This window comes from Chelonoidis abingdonii, unplaced genomic scaffold (assembly GCF_003597395.2).
Source record: "Chelonoidis abingdonii isolate Lonesome George unplaced genomic scaffold, CheloAbing_2.0 scaffold0555, whole genome shotgun sequence".
Classification (NCBI taxonomy): domain Eukaryota; kingdom Metazoa; phylum Chordata; order Testudines; family Testudinidae; genus Chelonoidis; species Chelonoidis abingdonii.
Genome location: NW_027424816.1, coordinates 5,667 through 19,764, shown reverse-complemented (window position 1 = coordinate 19,764; position 14,098 = coordinate 5,667). Strand labels below are relative to the sequence as shown.

The window sequence follows — 14,098 nt, the reverse complement described above, 5'->3', positions numbered from 1 at the left end:
CTCGCCCCAGACATCTCGCCCCATGGGATCATGGCAGAGAGCACCAGCCAGCTGCCCTCCATCCGCCAGTCACCATTGACAAGGTCTGGATTACACCCAGCCCCCCACGCAAGCCAAAACCAAAGGGAATTAGGCACCAGGAATTTGGCTTCCTTCTCCCTCCTGCGCTGCTGCTCTGTTTTCTTCTCACGCAAGGGGGCCGGAGATGGGGTTGCCCCAGGGGCTGGGGGCTCATCGGGCGCCTCTTCCTCGCCCCCCTCGTCAGCCGACTCCTCGAGCAGCCCCTCGCACTGCTCCCGGAAGGTCGTCTCCTGCGAGCAGAGCGAGCAACGGCCGTGAGACAGGGAGAGACACTCGGGGCTCTGGCCCCACCGCCGGGAGGGGAGTAGGGCCTAGGGGTTAGAGCAGGGGGGACGGGACTCCAAGGGGACATGGGCTGCAACCCCCTCATTCTCTAGGGAGCTTTGCGGAGGGGGGATACGCTTGACCCTGAGCTGCCAAAGCTGCTGGGACCCAAGGGGCGCCCAGCCAGGGGGGGGCGGGGACCATAGGACTCAGCGACTGGCACCACAGGGCAGCCAGGGTCACCCACCCTGACCGGGAGCAGCAGGGCCCCTCCCCGGGCGGAGGTTGGGGGCAGCTGTGCAGGGTTACGGACGGTGGCCTGTGGGCCAGCCCAGCCCCTTAAAGCAATTCCCTAAGAGGCTAAATATAGCGGATCGGGGGGGGGAGACAGGATGGGGGGGGGGAGTGCTGGCCGTGTCTCCTCTGCACCCACAGCCTGGGGGTCCCCGGAGCCCCCCTAGCCGGCTTGGCATTGCCTGCTCCCCAGCCTCGCCGGAACGCTGCCCCCTATGGGCTCTCACCTGGGTGGGGGCCTCGGCCGCCGTGGGGAATCGCAGCTGCCTCTGCAGCTTTTCCTCGGCCTTCTGCCGCCTGAGCTCCACCTCGTGGGCCTGGAGCAGCAGCGCCTGGGGGGAGACGCGTGGTCAGCGGGAACAGCCCCCCGGAACCTCCCCCACACGCCCCCACCTCAACAGTGCCCTGGGCCCCCCCACGCGGTCACAAGTGTGCAGGATTCCAAATTACATGGTGGGGCATGGAGCATCTCAGCTGGGGGCTCAATCTGGGGTAGCTTCCCTCATCCCTGAATGTCAAAGGGCAGGGCGGATTCTGGGTCACTGATCTGCTCTATGGGATAGCCTCTCCAACTCGGGTGATCCCAACTGGAAGAACAGCCCTTCCACCAGCCTGGGGGAGGCAGCGCTGGTCAGGGACATCGGTGGTTTGTTGGCAGGAACTTTGTTCACTATCTCCTGGTCTGTCTCCACTTTGTGGAGTCCCCTTCGATCTCCATTCCAGATCCTCCACCACCCCCACGCTCTTTTGGCTCCCTGCACCCCATCTCTATCGAGGGAGTCAGTCCCCTCAAGTGCTCGCTCCCAGGAGTGAGAGGGTGACAGGATGCGGGGTCCTCAATCAAAGGCGGAGCAGATCCCCAAGGAGTCCAAGCCAGGGCCACTCAGTGATCAGCACGACTTACTCAGCAGAGAGCACGTGTGATGGCTCCCCGGGGACACCCAGGGTCTGGGCATGTTCCTGCCACCTTGAGAGGAAGCGCTGTCTGAGCTCCTGAGGGCAGCTCCCTGACTGCTGCGGGCAAGCCGCACAACCTCCCTGCCCCAGCCCCTGCAGGCTGAGCTGCCCTGGCAGGAGCTGCCCCCCTCAGGTACCAAGGAGGGGACACTGGTCCCAATGGGTTCCAGCAGTGAGATCCTGCTGCTCACTTTGCAAGGTTCACTGCCGTCAAACCCCACTCTGAACTTTAGGGTACAGATGGGGGACCTGCATGAACACTTCTAAGCTTAATTACCAGCTTAGATCTGGTCTCGTGCCACCATCCAGATTTCTGAGTACCTGAAAACTCTCTTTCCCCCAAAAACCTTCCCCTCCCTGGTAGCTGAGAGACATTCCTCCACAATTCCCTGGTGAGTCCAAATCCAATTCCCTTGGATTCTAAAAAACAGAGAAAAATCAATCAGGTTCTTAAAAAGAAGGCTTTTAACTAAAGAAAAGAAAGGTCAAAGAAAGAAAAAAAACACTCTGGAGACAGCATACCAGCTAATCTCACAGACAATAGCATTGAAAACACAGGATTTCCCTGCGGCAAAACTTATACACACAAGAATACCACGTTATAATTCCCTAATTGCACCCAAGACAAGTTACAAAAGAAATAAACATAAACCTATTTATTCCTTTCTAAACTTACTACTCTGATAAGAGCTGGTCCTTGATTCTTTTCACTCGCTGAAACGAACGACTGGACTCTAACAAAGGAAACTTCCCTACCTTCTTTTGAAACACCTTGTTCCCCTTGGTTCCTTCTGGTCAGGTATCAGTAGGCTAGTGAACTTCTTAACCCTTCCACACGCCGTAAAAGAGGCATGTAAACCCTTAACTGTCTGTTTATGACAGCAGGCTCAATTTTAGCATCGCCCCACCTCCCAGCTCCTTCGCGATCGCTGCCGGGTTCACCATCTTCTGTATCTAACGTGACCTCAGTTTCCAGACCCCTCAGTGGCCTGGTCCGCCCTTGAGCCCTGATAGTCTTCCCTGGTACCCCTGGAGAAGCGATGTTTTTTTTTCTCCTCCCTTTTCTTTTCTCCCTTCCCACCCACAGCTGGGCTGCCCAGGATCACCAACTGCAGGATTCGGATGGAACAAGCTCTCAGCTCCTGTTTACCCTCTTAGTGCCAGTGTGGGTCAATACACCATCCTACCGGGTCCAAGATTTGGGGACCGGGATAGCTCCTCTCCCCGTCATGGCTGTAAGTGCAAATGTTGCCTCTGTGCAGTAGAAACATTCATTTAAAAACACACCCCAAGGCCCAGTGAAACCAGGGCTGGTTAATGCTCCCAGGGGTGCCGGGGCTCGAGAAACCTCCCTACCACCCCCCTTAGTGCAGGGAAACCTAGTCTGTGCCTGCTTGGGGGCAGCTCCCGACACCCCCAGCCTCAGCCGCGACAGCCATCCCCTCCCAGCCCCTGCAGGCTGAGCTGGCCCGGCAGGATCTGCCCCCCCCCCCCCCTGACTACCAGGAGGGGATGCTGTCCCACTGGGTCCCAGCAGTTAATCTTGCTGTTCAGGTTTGCATGGCCTGTGGGGACGTGTTCCTTGGGCACTGAGCTGGGCTCGCTTGGGTCTGTGTCCAGGATCCCGCCCGCGCTGCTCTTCACTGCTTCTTCCTCTGCTTCTGTGTCACCAGCACCCAAGTAGAACCATTCCTCCCCCAAACCCCCTGGCTTTTCCAAGACCCGTCCCAGCCCCAAGCTCACCGTGTCCCACAGCAGCCTGGCTAACATAACCGGAGAAACTGTGACCCTGACGTGCCAGCTACAGTGGCATCCAGGTCCGGGCCGGTTCCTCAGAGACGCCAGATAATCCACTCCAAGGAACTCCCTTCGCCCGTACCAGTTACTCGGAGTCTTTCAACTGCCAAGGAGGGATCTGATGCTAGACAGGTTGTACAGCTGTGTAATCCTGGAAGACGTGGGGCGAGCGATTCCCATCGGAAGAAAGGCCAACCAATCTCCATCACATGGACAGGGGAACCCACCCCCATCTCCTGCTGTTTGCTGGTCCTCTGGCGGCGGGCTCTCTCTCCACCCTAGTGAGACACCGCCCAGTCACTCAGTTCTGGCAGCGCCACCAACCCCCCAGTCTGGTTAGTGTCACTCCCTTGGACCTCTGGCTTCTCTAGTGGTTGGGCGGGGAGCCTATAGTGCTGCTTTGGGTTTCAGGGACTCCAGCCGCAGTAACATCTGAAATTGGGGCCATCTTCATATCGGGTCAGGCCCTGATGTCAGACACCCGTGGAGTGTGGGGGCATTGGGCACCCCAACAGCAGGGAGACTCCTAGCTGATTCGAAAGTTTGTTACTTAGAGCGCACAGCAGTGGTGGAATTTTCAGACCTTGTATCCTCGCTCACAAGTCATCTGAGTTCTAGCCCTTTCAGCCCTGCCGCCCTTCATTCATAATTGTATAAAGAGGGATCAATTTTCTGAATCACCCGACCCCCTACCGCGCACCAGTTACCTGGATCGGCCACGGCCCATGTGTATCAAGGGAGGCTCCTGAGTGCTCCAGGCCCCAGGAGGAAAGCACATGGATACAAATCTTTCTCTCAGACAGGATTTGATCTCTGAGAGGTCCCGGTCCCAGTGGAGTGACCGGCTGATGTTCACAGCTGAGACAGAGACACTCGTCCCGTACTCCTGCTGTGCACTGGGCAACACAGTCCACCCACTGGGTCCCACACAGAGATGTCTGGCCTCCCGCTGGGTAACGTGGGCACAGTGCAGGGTTCCGGCCAGTGAGTTCAAAGGTGCAGGGGTTTCCCAGGGAAATTTCTCCATCCCCCTCTAATTCCTGAGATGAATGGAACTGGTAACATCTGCCCCCAGCTCCCGGGCCCTTCCAGAGATCCCAGCCGGGTGTTACCCTCTTCTGTATCTAATCTGGCCCCTGTTTCCTGACCTCACTGCAGCCCCGTCCCTCTCCTCAGCCCAGACCATCCCCATACCTGCCAGTGAGCCTTCCCCTAACTGCTGGCTACCCCTGGGGGAACAAAGCTGAAGGATCCAATTTGACATCGCAGCAGGATGGAGCATCTCATCTGGGGGCTTATCCAGGGGCAGCATCACTCACCCCTTGAGGATCAGAGCTCGGGGTCTTGGGTCATGCACCTGTCTGTACCAGGTACCCCATCCAGCCGGAATCGGACCTGGGAAGAACAGCCCATCTCCATCAGCCTGGGTTCGGCAGCACTGGGCAGGAAGATTGGGGTGGTTTATGTCGTGTGTGTAAGGACTTTTCTCATATATCTCCCTCCCTCCTGTTCTGGGGGTCCCCCTCGCTATCTCTATACTAGACACCGCAGCTCCCCCACACTCTCTAGACCTGCTTCACCCCATCATAATTTGAAGGGAGCTGGTCACGCCAGGTGCATGGGTCTAAGGGTGAGGAATCAATGGGGGATATAAATTATGAAATCAAAGAGGGGGACGGATGTCCAACGGGGTCTCCAGCCAGGACACCTGGCTGATCAGCACAACTTACGCAGCAGACAGTGAAACGTGCACCTCTGTGTACTGGAGAGTGAGCATGGACGTAAGCTCCCATTTGAAAGGGGCCCTCCTGTCCTGGAGTCAGTGATGGTGAGACCCCATTTCCACCTGCGGGTGGGAGAAACATAGAGTCATCACTGGGAGGACCCTTCTCCAGACCTTCCCAGCTACAGCCAGGAACTGTGCTGCTGCAGCCCCAGACCATGATCCCAGTTCTCCCAGTCCCCCTCCCTCCCCAGCCAGACTGCCCAGAGAGCCATACCAGAGCCTGAGACTTTCTCCTCTCCCGTCTGCACTGACCCCTCTGCCCCAGATGCTCCTCTCCACAGAAACAATCGTCTTCCCCTCCTCTCCTCTCCAGACCACCTCCCATCTCTGCTTTGCCCTTTCCCAACTCATGCCTCTTAGGCACGGGACCCACAGCCAAGGAAGCTGTTAAACTCCAACGTGGCCCCCATCTCAGCCAGGGAGGGCCAGCTGGGGTAACAGCTGAGCCAAAGAAACCAGAGCCCCAGACTTGGATAATACAGGCCAATCAATGGATCATAGTCATACTTCATAGGTTGCCAGCCCAGAAAGCGACCACTTGCTCATCTTGTCTGACTTCCAGCATCACACAGGCAGAGACTGGACAGGACGAGTGCTAACGTCCCTCTGGTCTCCGCTCCTGCCTCTCTGATTCCCCTTCTGCTTATTATCCTCTCTCCTGCCTTCCACGCTCGACTCAGGCTTTAAGTTTACATCTGCTCCTTTTACTCCCTCCTCTCCACTCCCTCTTTGCTCTTCACGCTCCTGATGAGCCTCACTACCCAACTTCAGGCCTAACATGGCTGCCCAACTGGAAATGGCCTCCTCACTGCTGACATGACACGTAACTGGCAACATGGCTGCTATTCGATGCTAACACAGCCACAACGAGGCTGCTCAACATGGCCCAGGACATATTTATCCAATATGGCTGCCTGATTTCCAATATGCCGCCCTTCAGAGAGCAGACAACCTATGGCTACTCAACATAGCCAGGACATGGCTGCCCAACAAACACAGATCTGGGCATCCAACATGGCCATCTGTTGCCTCTCCCCTCTGGGAAGTAGAAACCCACCAGGATCACCCAGCTCTCAGCCTGTCTGGACAGAGTGGCAAGATCTGCAGAGAGAACTGGCCCTCCCTATCTACCGAGATCTCCAAAATATCAGGGGCTGGAGCATTAGTAATGGAGGGGTGAGAGAAAACGGCTGGTGCCCCTAGCCACCTTCTGCCCCCACTTCCAGCCCCACATTGTATCTGAGGAAGCAATCCCCACCCCAGCCCGCTCTCACCCATTTGTGTGGGGAGCCCTCAGGGATCCTGAAGAAAGCATGAGACACTGGAGAGAGATTAAAGTCACTGTAAATAAATTGAATTCTGGCACCCTCTCCACTGCCATGCCTCTGCTGACCCTGTCCTTTTTCAATCCCCACAGATCACAGCCCCCAGCCTTTGCTGAGCATGGATCCCCCATCTGGAGTGCGTGATCAAATGGCTCCCCTGCTCATCACCTGCACAGCCCCCAGGATACTGGTCAGCGGAAGGTTTCAATTCTACAAGACAGTGTCAAGCTCATTCCTGGGGATGCAGGGTCTGACATCAGCAACACAGAGCTCGGCATCACATCTATTGAACATCTCTGGTCCGCATCCCACGGCCGCGGTCCCAACGACACCGGGGAATTCACCTGCGAGTACGAGGAGAACGTGGGTAGGAAGTGGATCTCATCCCCCAGAAGCCAGGCTGTGAACGTCACTGTTACAGGTGAGACTTCCCTAATTTCGTAATCCAGCTCCTGGTTTGCTCCCATTGGAGGGGAACCATCCCCTGGAGCTCTCCTGGGAAATGGGGTCGGATGAGGTGACAGATAGAAACCAAAGTGGAGATGAACCCCCCCCACACACCCTTTCTATCTATCATACTTCAATGGCGCACGTGACCTATTATCTGAGCGCCTCACCGTTTTGTTAATGGATTTAGCCCCTCAGTGCCCATTTCAGCGATGGGGAATAGAGGGAAAGAGAAGATGAGTCCCCACAGGGGGGGTTGCAGGATAGCAGGGAATTGACCCCCCATAGCCAGTGTTGAAGGCCAGCCCCATAACCCCTGGATCATGCTTCCTCTCTTTGGAAGGGGAGCAGCCTGTTACAGATGGAATGTGTGTAGACAACAAAGTGAAGGGTTGTCATCACAGCAAATTTGTTTCAAGGCCAGAGAACTGGAGCAGGATGAGCGCTAACTTCCCTCTGGCCCTGTCATAGGTCTCACCTCCACTCTGAACTTTAGGGTACAGATGGGGGGACCTGCATGAACACTTCCAAGCTTTATTACTAGCTTAGATCTGATCTCACTGCCACCATCCAGATTTCTGAGTGCCTGGAAAACTCTCTTTCCACCCCAAAACCTTCCCCTCCCTGGGTAGCCTTGAGAGACATTTCCACCAGTTCCCTGGTGAGTCCAGATCCAATTCTCTTGGATCTAAAAAACAGGGAAAAAATCAATCGGGTTCTTAAAAAGAAGGCTTTTAATTAAAGAAAAGAAAGGTCAAAGAAAGAAAAAAAAACCTCTGGGAGACAGCATACCAGCTAATCTCACAGACAATAGATGGAAAACACAGGATGTTTCCCTGGGCAAAATCTTAATACACACAAGAATACCCACTTTGATAATTCCCCTAATTGCACCAAGACAAGTTACAAAAGAAAATAAACATAAACCTATTTATTCCTTTCTAAAACTTACTACTCTGATAAGAGGCTGGTTCCTTGATCTTTTTCACTCCGGCTGAAAATGAAACTGACTCTAAACAAAGGAAACTCGCCTCCTTCCTTTTGAAACATATTGTTCCCCCATCGGTTCCTCTGATCAGGTGTCAGCTAGGCTAGGTGAACTTCTTAACCCTTTACAGGTAAAAAAGGCATTAACCCTTAACTGTCTGTATATGACAGGCCCAGTCCCTCTCCCTGAGCCCTGATCTCCCCAGTTCCCCTCCTAGATAGCAGGTTCCCTTCACAGGCTGGGCTACCCCTGGCATCACCAACTTGCAGGATTCTGATGTGACAAGCTCTCCAGCTCCCGTTACCTCTCTTAGTGCCAGTGCAGGGTCAATATGCATCAGATGGGGTCAGGTTTGGGGGACTGGAAACCCTCCCAATCCCCGTCACTCCCCGTCTGTGTAAACACTCCCTGAGATGCAGCACAAACATTAGTTAAAACACACCCCAAGGGCCCAGTGCCACCAGGGGGCTGGTTTCAGAATCTTCGCCATGAGAAACTGAGATCCCAGCTGGTGAGAATAAAAAAACCCCTCGAAATGAGTCTATGGGTTCAGCAAGACCAATGAAAGTGAGCCTGAGCTACTTTGGTATAAATGTGGCCAGATCCCAGCTGGCATGTGAGTGATGTTCCCCAGGCAGTGCCCAGGGCTCAGGGGCACCTCATTACCATCTACCCTTAGTACAGGGAAGCCTGGTCTGTGCCTGCTGGGTGGAGCTCCTCAACACCCCCAGCCTCAGCCACACAAGCCCTCCCCTCCCAGCCCCTGCAGGCTGAGCTGGCCCTGGGCAGGAGCTGCCTCCCCCCACCCCCAGGTACCAAGGTGGGGACACTGGTCCCACTGGGTTCCCTGGCAGCGAGATCTCTGCTACTAAGAGTTTGCAAGGCCCCGTGGGGACGTGCTCCCTGGGCACTGAGCTGGGGCTGGCTGGGGTCTGTGTCCAGGATCCCTCCCACCTCTGCTCTTCACTGGCCCTTCCTCTGCTTCTGTGTCACCAGCCGCCCATGTAGGAACCGTCTCCTCCCCGACTCCCTTGTCTTTTCCAAACCCACTCCCGGCTCCCCAGCTCACCGTGTCCCCAGAGCAGCCTGTCTACGTAACTGGAGAAGCTGCTCATCCAGCTCTCAACCAGTCTGGTCAGAGGGGCGGGATCACCAGATGCTCTGGGCCCTCCCTATCTATCGAGGGCTCCAGAAGTATCAGGGGCTGCTGCATTAGTAATGGAGATATTTAAAAAAAAACCAAGTCATGTCCCGGTGACGCCGGCCTCCTTCTGATCCCACATCTGAGCCCCATATAGTAACTGAAAGATGGAATCCCCTCCCCCAGCCTGGTTCTCACTCATTTCTGGGGGGAGGCCCTCAGGATCCTGAGATGAAACAAGGCTCTGGGGAGAGAACAGGTCAGCTCCGAATAAGTGGAATTCTAGGCACCATCTCCACATTCCCCACTGCCATGTCCCTGCTGACCTCTCCTCTCTGCTGCTCCCCATAGATATCCCTCCCCAGCCGGCACTGAGTGTGCATCGCTCGTCCGGAGCGGTGAGTGAAGGGATCCACCTGCTCATGACCTGCACGGCCCCCAAGGATGCCGGTCAGCGAAGGTTTCACTTCTACAAGGACGGAGTCGAGCTCATCCCTGGGGATGTGGGGTCTGAAATCAACACAACAGAGCCCAGGACTGTCTCTGTGAACATCTCTGTGCTCAGTATCCTGCTGGTCAGTTCAAACAACACCAGGGAATTCACCTGTGGGTACGAAGAGAATGTGGGTGGGAGATGGATCCCATCCCCCAGCAGCCAGGCCGTGACTGTAACTGGGAATGTCACAGTGTCAGGTGAGGTGGCTCTTGTCTGCTAACGTCTCCCCAGACAGATTCACCCTCCTAACCCCACACCCTCCTGCCCAATTCCCTTGATGGACAAATGAGGACAGGGCAGGTCACAGTGGTGCTGGAGGACAGGCCGACAGGAGAGGGATAAACAAACAGATGGGAAGAATCAGGAATCGGTGTCCACCAGTGTAAGATAGAAGGGCTGTGGGTGGGTTTCACATCTCAGCTGGATGGCTCCTAAGATCCAGAGGAGTTTGTCACAAGTCTTAGAGGCACAGACACATGGACATCATGTGCATCATGCTCAGCAGTGATGTTAACTTGCTGGTTCCATTCGAGCTTCTCCTCTCTCTGCAGCTCAAATCTTCTTCTGGGTCCGTGAGCTGGTGGTAGGTGGCTCCTTCTTCCTCATTAGTGGTCTCATCTTCCTCGTCTCCCACTGCTGCTTCTAGATCCAGGTAACTGACTTCCTCTGTGAAGGGGGCCCTTCATTCTGTGTCTTGGATTCTCTCCACAAGGTGACCCATTTGATCGGCAATCTCTCTCCTTGAATTACAGCCTGGAGGGAGAGGTTCCAGTGAAAAGTCCAAGAGTGAGATCTGAGAAACATCCACAGGGTTTGAAAGGGTTTTAGGCACCATGAATGCTTCAGAAACCAACCAAAATGCAGCTATATCTGGGGTGGGGCACAGCTGCTGTTTCACAGTGGCACAACCCTTGTGCCCAGAATTTGCTTGCCCAGTGTGAACTCAGGCATCCCTGTATTCACACCCTACACACAGCTGCAATGACCTATGCAAACTCTGCCTTGCGAGGTATCTTTTGAAAATCCCACCACACTGGTCAATAATATCACTGTGGAGCATAGGTGAGAACGCGGCAGGTGGAGATATGGCAGACCGCTATGAGTCTGTTTTAAAATCTGTATTTGAACACAGAGGAACCAGGTCTGCCCAGAGCTTGAATAGAAATGAATCCGGGTGGCCAGTGACAAGAGAATTAGGATGTACATGGGTGGTAAACAAAGCCATCGAGCCTCCAAGGACAGGAAGTGATGACTCAACTATTGACAGGGTGGGAGAAGGCACCTCCAGGAGACCTTCCTTCCTGAAGCAGGCTCAATGAACAGAGAGACACATGCTCTCCTGGACTATAGAGAGAGGGGCAGTGAATCCCAAATGCTCTTCCCCCTAAGACAAAAAGGGAAACCAGCACTTTGCACTTCCCAAGAAGGTCAGGATCAGAAACCAGGCCAGACCAAGAGTAATCAGAAAGCAAAATCACCTTCAACGCAGACTGTGCCTTGCTACCTTGAGTTTTAGCCTTTCAGCTGTTGTGTTTTCCCTTTGTTTTACTTGTAACCATCTCTAACTGGGTTTCTTTTCATTTGGAATCTCTTAACCTATGGCCTCTTCTTAATATACTTGGTTTATTCTAATCTAAACCAACTCAGGTCTGGATTTGAATTCAACTCACTGGTAACTCCAGTTAACGTGGTGAGCAGCTGAAATTTGTCTCTTAAACGGAGCAAATGACCACTATTATTTGTCTGCATGCTGCAGGAGAAGGCTGGACATTTCAGGGCAGATGGTTTGGGGGAAATGCAGATGGGGGGGGGGTGTTGGGTTCCTTGGCTAGCAGTACCGAGGCTGCTGGGGACCAGGGCATGGTGGGATGTACCAAGCAAGCTGCTGGAGTCGGTGTTGCTAAACCAGGCTGTTGATCGCAGACACTCGTAAATGGTTGTCTGCTGGCCGGGAATGTGCAAACATGGAGCTGCAGCCGCTGAGCATGTCAAGGCGCTCAGGGTTCCAGGGCAGGTGGTTTTGGATCAAACCCCAAAACGTGACACCAGCCCCGATGCTGTGGACATAGTGGCTTTTGTGCCACGTCAGTGAGCAGCGATCCAGCCAACATCAACCCATCCAAACTCCCCTAGTGCAGCTCTTGTAAAAAGGGGTAGACCTTTATCCATAAGCTAAGCAGAGCGAGATTTTTGTGCCCAGTGGAAAAAGAGGTGGAATTTTGGGGATAAGAATTACACAGTGAAGAGCCAGTGACAGACCCTGCATGTCATTAGCTTCTATGCACACCTTCTGTGAGGTGATAAGTCCAGCAGAACATGCACCTAAGGAGACCTCACGCCTCTCCTGAAGCACAGTGCCCCCTAGCACTGTGTGGGGCATGGCAAGCCATCACTGCCTGCGAGGGGAGAGTGCCCCTTGCTGAGCCCCTGCCCTGCTCCCTGCAGTACAGCGCCGCCAGGGCAATGCACCGAACATGCTTGAGGTCACCCAGTCTTGCTGAGCATGAGAGACTGGGTGATCACAGCTCACATGGCACAAGCCACAAGGGCTGCAGGAAAACAGTGACATTCCTGGCACCCTCCATCTCTGAGACACTCCATTGGTTTGACTGAAGTTCATGATGAAGAGTTGTCTCTGCTGCTCATCGGTGTTCTTTTGAGGCAGCAGCAGAGGGACTGGGAACCAGGTCTCCTGGGTTCTATTCCGGGCTCTGGGAGTGGTGTGGAGTCTCATGGGTTCGAAGCAGAGGGAGCTCAGAGTCAGAAGCCTCTCTTCTATTCAAGCTCAGGGAGGCAGTTGGGCTCCAGTGGGTGGAAATGGGAATGTGATGGGTTGGATCACAGAAGCCCCTTGGGGCTGCCAGCTGATGTGCCAAGACTACTTTTGCCCCCGCTTTCCTGCCCTGCCTGCGTGGGACTTCAGTGCCCTGCCTGGTTTGAGCCAGACCCGCTAGCCTGCTGCAAACCCAGATCCAGGTCTGAACCACGTCCCCTAACAGCTGGAGCTTGACTGAAAGCAGCTCACAGACGTGGTCCTGTCTTAACACTCTCAGATGTGCAACTCCCAATGGGGTCTAAACCCAAATAATCCATTTTACCCTGTATAAAGCTTATGCAGGGTAAACTCATCAATTGTTTGCCCTCTGTAACACTGATTAGAGAGAGATGCACTGCTGTTTGCCACCCCCCAAGTATTAACACATACTCTGGGTTATTAATAAGTAAAAGTGATTTTATTAAATACAGAACGTAGCATTGAAGTGATTCCGAGTAGTAACAGACAGAACAAAGTGAATTACCAAGTAAAAATAAATAGAAGACGCAATCATGCCTAAACAGTAAGAAAACTGAATACAGATAAAACCTCACCTCAGAGGAGTTCCAGTAAGCTTCCTTTTACACACTAGTCGCCCTCTAGTCTGGGTCCAGCAATCACTCACACCCCCTGTGGTCCAGTTTCTTTCAGGTATCGTTGGGGTTGAGAGGCTGAGAGAGGTCTCCCAGGGGTTTAAATAGACTTTCTCTTATGGGTGGAACCCCCCTCCCCTTGTGTAGAATTCAGCTACAAGATGGAGTTTGGGTCACATGGGCAAGTCACATGTCCATGCATGACTCAGAACTTACAGGTAGCAGCCATGGTTCACTGCTACCTTGAACATCCTCATGCAGACTTCTTATGTGGATGGATCCTTCCAAGATCCATTGTCCATTTAAGTGTTTCTTGAATGGGCGCTTAACTTGCAAGTTCCTTCTAAAGAAGCTAACCAATGCCTTTGAAGGAAAATCACAGAGGTGAAAGTGGGCCGGTACGGGTTGTACGGCATATCGGTAAAAGTGGCAGCCGGTACAGACCCATACGCAGCCCATGTTAAAGTGCTGCCATTGCTGATTGCTCTTCTCTTTTATCCTTTTTCCTTTTGTAAAATGTCCACAAAGCTTGGAAATTACTTCCATGGTGTTTATGGGCCGTGCAAGGGAAGACAAAGAAAATCCTAAAGCTCTTGTCCACTGGGTTAATTGAAATCTCTGCCTCATACGATACGAAGGCTTGAAACTCACAAGGCTCAAAGCGTGAACCGAAGATCAAAGCATGCAGGCAGGTTCAGTGCTGTCACTAGACAGCAGGTTCACAATGAATTGAAAATGTGGATTTTCTCATCAGGGGACCAGAGAAATTTCACCCTGCCAAGATGGTCTGGCCCCAGGCAAAGGTCTGGCTGGGTGGGGGAAGCCGACATTCCCGCCCTGTGGTGATTTCTCCCCCATGATGCGGCCCTCCAGCCGGCTTCTCTCCTATGAGATAAACAGAGTCCAGTAATTAAACTCAAATCAACATAAATTCTCCATTTCTCCCCAGCCTCCCCCTGCGCCCCAGCCCACACAGCCCCTTTGCCGCTCCCCAGCTTCTGCAGGTCGTCGTCTGGCTCTTGCACATACCAACCGACTAGAACTTTCTATCCAGAGCCTCCCCCAAACTCAGCAGTGCTTCTCCTTCTTTGCCGGGGATCTCGCCCGCCGGTCC

At 53.9% G+C, this 14,098-nt stretch overlaps 1 long non-coding RNA gene across 1 annotated transcript; it reads right to left on the bottom strand.

Annotated features, from left to right (window-relative positions):
• Window positions 1-242: 242 nt before the first annotated feature.
• Window positions 243-1,001, bottom strand: LOC142046034 (uncharacterized). Its single transcript, XR_012654956.1, has 2 exons — window positions 867-1,001; window positions 243-311 (listed from the first exon to the last, which is right to left on the bottom strand). It is a non-coding gene; the product is annotated as an uncharacterized LOC142046034 (long non-coding RNA).
• Window positions 1,002-14,098: the final 13,097 nt, after the last annotated feature.